This window comes from Camellia sinensis, chromosome 4 (assembly GCF_055761805.1).
Source record: "Camellia sinensis isolate YWXY chromosome 4, ASM5576180v1, whole genome shotgun sequence".
In the NCBI taxonomy this organism is placed as follows: domain Eukaryota; kingdom Viridiplantae; phylum Streptophyta; class Magnoliopsida; order Ericales; family Theaceae; genus Camellia; species Camellia sinensis.
Window position 1 is genome coordinate 31,102,008 of NC_138964.1, and position 7,096 is coordinate 31,109,103.

Consider the following 7,096-nt stretch of genomic DNA (forward strand, 5'->3'; position numbering starts at 1 on the left):
TTTGGAATATTATGATGTGCATATAAGCACGGCTCAATGGATAAAGTTTTAAATTTGCTTCCGTTTGGCCCCTTTTTCTCTGATGAGTTTTGTCTTATTTGGTTTGAGGCCGTAGGTAATCTCATGATTACTGGCCGGTTATGGCCTTAACCCATAGGGGCGGGTTCAGGTCATGACAGGTTCAGTCTCCACCCACTTTGTGAAGTAATCAATTACTACAAGCAAGAACTTCCTCTGTCCAGTTGCCTTGGGCATTCATCTAACAAGATCCATGCCTCACTGGGAAAATGGCCAAGGACTGGATACTTGTTGAAATCTCCAGCTATCTGGTGTATCAAAAGTGTAAACCTTTGATATTTCTTACATTTCTTTACACAAGCTTAGGGGCCACCAGAATCCCTATGATATAGCTCTGTAAGCAAGTGATCTGCCCCCTACATGGCTTCCATATACTCCCTCATGGATTTCGTACAAAAAGTCCTTCACTTGTGATGGGTGCATATATCATAATAGAGGTCCAGTACAAGATCTCCTGTATAGATGGCCTTCTGTTGACAGGTAGAACCTAACCGACTTTAGTCTGATCTTATGAGCTTCCTTTTTGTCTTCTAGCAACTTGCTATCTCTAAGGAATATGACTATGGCGCCATCTAACTTGAACCGAACTCCACACACATTACTTCATACTCTGCTACAAGAGGTTCTATACTTGGGCTTGATAGATAGTCCACCACAATTGTTCTTGGTTCGCCTGATTTTATAGCACTGGCAAGGTTTGCTAGGGCATCGGCATGATTGGTGTCATCTCGGTTGACCTGCTGCTGCTGGCAGATTTGAAATTGTACTAGCAACTTAACCACCTCGTTGATGTAGGCCACCATCCTCTTATCTTGGGATGTGTACTCGTTTGGCACTTGGTTTACAACGAGTTGGAAGTCACAGAAGACTACCACCTCATCGGCTTCCACAGCTGCTGTAAGTTTTAGTCTTGAAATTATTGTTTCATATTCTGCTTCGTTGTTCGAGGCCTTAAACCCCAAACAGATGGACTATTCTATCATTCATCCATCTAGCGAAACCAAAACCACTCCAATCTCCGCTCCTTGTCAGTTTGAACTACCATCAACAAAGAGATGGAAGGAATCGCCGATATAAATATCACAGGGATTTAACTTTTTTTCGCCTTTTTTCTATCTGGCCAACGTGGGATTCTGTGGTCCTAGCTGATTTTTCTCTAGCTATCCCGTGCACCCTAGTCCGAGGTTCACTGGTGTCGGTCTTGGGCAAGCACTTGGTGTGAATTCTGCCACAAAGTCAACCAAAACCTGACCCTTTATTGCCATCCTTGGCCTGAATTCTAAGTCATACTAACCTCGAACTATAGCCCATCATGCTACTCTTCTTGTCAAGTCTCCATGTTGCAGTAGAGACTTTAGTGGATGCTTTGTTAGTACCATAATCCTGTGGGCTTGAAAATAATGGTTTAGTTTCTTTAAAGCCATTACCAGAGAAAGTGTCAATTTTTCCAAGGGCAGTTACCTGGTCTCTACATTTATCAAGGTCTTGCTAACATAGTACACTACCTTCTACTCTCCTTCCTTCTCTCGGATTACCATGGTACTAACAGCGTGGTCTGAAAATGCTAGATATATAAACTACTCTTCTTCTAGTACTGGTAGGGTTGTTAGGTACCTTTCAAGTCGGCCAAGGCAACTTCGCATTCTTCTGTCCACAGAAAGTCTATGGCCTTCTTTAATAACTGAAAGAATGGCTTGCACTTATCTGAACTTCGGCTGATGAATCTATTCAGCAGCCTTGCTGGTCAAAATCTGGACTTTTTTCGCTGTTGTTGGACTTTTCAGATCAAGGATAGCCTTGATCTGATCAGGGCTTGCCTCGATGCCTCTCCTGGTTATTAGATATCCCAAGAACTTACCAGATCTACTCCAAAAGCACACTCGAGGCATTCAGGGGAAGCCGATATGCCTTCAAGATGTCAAAAAAGTTCCTTCAGGTGAGTCAAATGATCTCCTAGTCCCTTACTCTTGACAACCATGCCGTCAATATAGACTTCCACAGCTTTCCCAATTAGGTGCTTAAACATCTTAGTAACCAATCTCTAGTATGTCGCTCTTGTATTCTTCAGCCCAAAAGGCATTACCCTACAACATTAAAGTCCTTTGGGGCTGATGAATGTTGTCTTCTCTTTATCTGGGGCATACATTGCTATCTGGTAGTATCCCATGTATGCATCTAGAAATCTCATTCTTATATGCCCTGATGTGGCGTCAACAAGCTGATCAATCTTAGGAAGGGGGAAGTAGTCTTGGGGCATGCTTTATTTAGACTTGTGAAGTTACATAGACCCTCCACTCGTCATTCTTCTTCTTTACCACCACCACTATATTGGACAGCCAGGTGGGGTAGTTTACTTCTCAGATTGCCTATGCCTCTAGTAGCTTTTCCACTTCTTTAACTGCCTGTACATGAATCAAAGTTGGTTTCCTTGCTCTCTGAGTGACAGGTTTAGCCGACCTATCCACATTTAGTTTATAACATATAACTTCATGGTTGATCCCTAGCATCTCATAGTGTGTCCAGGCGAACACTTCTATGTTTTTCTCAAAAACTGCTCCAGCTTTCTTTCCTCTTCCTCGACTAAACCAAAGCCGAGAAGGAAGAATCTCTCCTCGTCGTCTTCCTATACTAGAACCTTTTTCAAGAGTTCTTCGCTCTTATCGGCAAGTTCTTTGCTGAAATCATTCAAGACCTCCCGGTCTTTACCTTCAATCTCTGTTGTCTTTGCTTCCCTCACATTATAAGTGTATTTCATTGTTGCCATGGAGCAATTTTTTGCTTCTACTTGGTCTCCCCTTACTTCTTCAATCCTCTGCTCAGTTAGGAATTGCAACAGTTGGTGCAGCGTTGAGGGAACAACCCTCATTGCATGCAAACAAGGTCTTCCTAGAATGACGTTGTATGGGGAGGGTGTATCTATTATAGTAAACTCTGTAGTTACCTTCTTGGTCCTTGCCTGCGCCACTTGACTTGTGGTTCCCACCGGCATGTCGGTGTCCTATTGAATCCAACTGTAGGGCTGTTGGATTGCTCTAGATTATCCTTATGGAGGTCGAGCTCCTTGTAACATCTGATATACATGATGTCACAATAGCTGCGTTGATCAATCAAGATGTGCCTCACTTGGCAGTCTCCAATCTTCAAAGTCACCACCAGGGCATTGTTGTACGGATGTTGTACCATATCTAGGTCCTCTTCGGTGAAAGATATCATCGGTCCCTATTGTCCACATGTCCTGGGTTTCTTTTGTTGACCCTGGTAGACATGCTGCAAAAGCCTTACCCTCTGAGTCTCTCCTCAAATTTCATTCTCGTTGACCTTCGAGTGAATCACGTTGATTAACCACGTCCCTCTACCTGTGGTGATAGTAGTGGCAGTGGTGTTATCGGTGTCTGGGCCAGCTTCGCCTGCTCCTCTCTTGTTTTTGTTTCATCGATTAGGTCTCTTAGGTGTCCTTGTCTAACCAAATCTTCCAGGTGCGACTTCAAAGCCCGGCATCCTTGAGTCATATGCCCGGTCTCTTCATAGTGGGCGTAATTTTTCTCGAGGCTTTTGCCCATATACTCACCTGGGATTTTCTGTAGTGCCCTGTAGTATGGCTGGTTTCTTATTCTTTCCAAAATCTTGTATATTAGGATTTTGAAAACTGTACTCACTTCCTGTATGGATCTCAATCCTGTCTCCGGACTGTTGGTGTTAGTATTTCCTCGATTTGCTTTGGCGAGTCATTTCTCCTCTTTAGCTTCGCTATACTCATCTTCTTTGTTTTCTTGTCTTCTTTTATCCTGACGTATTTTTCAATCCGCACCATTAGTTCCTTAATATTTTTTGGAAGAGTCTTCGCAAGTGATTGCTGGAGTGGGCAATCATCATTCAAGCTGTTGTTAAATAACACGACTGTAAGTTCCTAGTTACAAGCTAGGATCTGGTTGTAAAACTCATAGTACCTCTTGGTGTAGGCCCTAAGACCATCGCCATCGCTAATCTTCAAAGCCAGTAAGGAATCTACCCTCAGTGACTACAATCTATTCGTAACAAAACCTGGCCACAAGCATCTCAACAAGACCTTCCCAATTCTTCACACATCCTTTCAACAGTTTATGGAACAATTATGATGTTATTTGCCCGAATGACGATGGGAACACCTTGCACAATATCTATTCGTTCTCACTCCACAAAGCCATTGAATTTAAATATAAACTGACATGAAATTTATGGTCAGACTTATCATCATAGACTTAGAACCTCAGGATGCTAAGCCTTTTCAGAGCTTCGAACGGATCCAACTCCACCGAGAATGGCGTCTTCAGCTAGGTGTTGGATGTGATCTCGGCATTGTGTCTCTCTCTTTGGAGGTAATTTCTCAGGTCCTCCTTCAATTTTCTGGACTGTCAGTCGACTTCAGCCTTTTCGACGCACTATTTCCTGTGTTAGAGAGCGTTCTCTTGGACTTCTCCATGCCCCCTACATTATCAAAACAAAGGCCCTGCCCGTGGATCTGTCGAGATCCCCTGACATAGGTCCCCTTGGTCCGTGGTGTCCTCTGGGACTCCCCATCCTCGACTTCGTTCGCCCAACATCTCGTGATTGTCGATGTGAGTTTCCCTGTCTCTTACCATGTTATGGGACAGTTGGCACTGTCTTCTATCATTCCTTTTGGACACTAACCTTGACTGTTGGTGCTGATGTATCTTGCAAAGAAAAAGCTAGTTGCATCACGTTGTTCTGCATCATGAAGTTGATCACTGTCTGTAAGTCTGTCAACTTGTTCGCCATGTCCTTCAATTCCTCATCCCTTAGACATCTATCCTTTTATACTTGGAGATTGCCTTTGTGGTAGTACTCATCTCGACTACCCTTCTTGTTCTCATTTCAGCCCCAAGCGACATTGTTCACCTTGGGGTTGACCTCCTATACTTCTTCGTCATTGTTCTCTTCTCCAATATTAGGATCCATGTGTTCCTCCTCCTCACTGTGGATGTCGTCCCCAATTCTCCCCTCTTGCCCCTTGTTAGCCATCTATCCTTACTAAGTTCCCACAAATGACGCCAAATTGTAGGTGTTGATTTCTGACCTCACAACCAAACAAGCAACTTAGCTGGATAGCACGCAGCATAATAGATTTAACTAACTACCTGCCAACAAGAAAATGAGAATACCACGGTGGCTCGTCCACCTGGGGGCACTCTGACGATCAAGTCAGTCAACTTATCTCTCAAAGATATCAAACAAATAACACAACTCTTAATTAAAGCATCTCAAATAAAAACATACCTTAAACCTAAGGAGGTGCCTTACTTTTATAATGATCAATAGTGCCCTAGTCCCCAAGAAGTCTCACTTCATAGGACTCAAGAACAATGCTTATATTGGACTCTTAGCTAGATACAAATAAACTCCTCAAGAGCTTCATCCTTATTCAGACTAGGTGCCCTCTCTTATCTAGGACTCTTGTCCTCTATCCAAATATCTCGGACTCCAATATTACCGCACTATATCTCTGCAATACCACAATCACCTCGGCAACATGTCTTGTCCACGTGGCATCTTGGTTGACACCTCGGCAACACCTCGGCCACATGGCGTCATTCTCAAATACTTCCCCACAGTAATAATGATCCACGATCTTATTGCTAAGGGTTATCTCTCTCCCAATTCAAATCCACAAGGCATGAAAATGTTAGTTTTGTTATGCTTATTGTTGGGGATTTGATATTTTTCACAATTAACATCTAAAAGCCAGAAGAAAATAAGGGATATAAATTGCGATGGACAGAAGTTAGGCTACGATGGATAAGAGCTAAACTATGACTGAGCTGTGACATCGATATGGCAAATAGGGGCCAAAAAATGTACCACGTAACTCCATTACGTCTCTAAGTGGGTTAACAAAATCCCATAACTACTTTTCATGCAAATAAGGGCCACTGCTTACTTAGGAAGGAAGGGTCTGGGGATACTACTACGAGTCAAAATGACGTCGTTTTGATGTCCTAGATGCATATTCGGTTATTAAGAGGGCTCGAACCCAAGACCTCCTATAGAGAAAAGTGGCTTGTACCACTGCGCTACTAAGTCTATTTGTTAACATTTTGAACATATATTTTCTTTATTACTTTATGAAAATATCTTTCAAACCAACATAATTGTTTTTTTTGCAAACAATTTATCTATATGTTTATGTACCTTAGTTAAGAATAAATATTACATATACCAATTATTTTAAATGGTGTCATTAACCAAAAAATTATATGTACATGAGAGGGTAATTTGCATAGACAAATTGGGCTGAGCTAAGTAGAATCATTTTTTGGATGTTAGGCCGCGCAATGGGCCGAGATAAGAGCTTAGATAGTTTGATCCTAGGCTGAACAGTTGGTAGGCCGGTCAATGGGCTGGGATCTAGCTTAGAATCGGGGAAAAAACCGGAATGGTATATCGATTAATTGAGAAAGGCCGATCTAGGTGTAGCTCGACAGGGTAGCTCATGGTGGCCCAAGATTGCGTAGCTCGGCCAAAGGTATAGCGGAATTCGGTAGCTCGGTTAGGCATGGTTAGTCAAGCATGGTGTTTGGCCATCTCACTTGGCTTGTAGTGAGGAGGCTGTACTTAGGATAAACAATATCCTAAGTAACGTATTTCCTGAGAGGACTCTGTTAATGGGAGTTAGAGTCCTACTAAGATTGTGCCACGTGTAATCTATAAAAGCTAATGACAGAACCAATTCCTAGGTATTGCATTTCATACTCCCGAATTCATAGAGCTTTTGTGTCTATTGTCTACTTGCTGACTTAAGCATCGGAGGAGTTTTCAGCACACACCCACCGGCTAGCTCACATTTGTGTTTTTAGGTATAAGATGACAATGTTTGGAGGAGTGTAAACTTGATCAATAGGATTATACGAGAATGATTATTTCATACTCATACAATTGGCACTGTTTATGGGAACGATACAGAGAACTTACCTCTTGATCTAGTTTTCCTTCAATCAACTTCAATAGCACACTACGAAGAGTT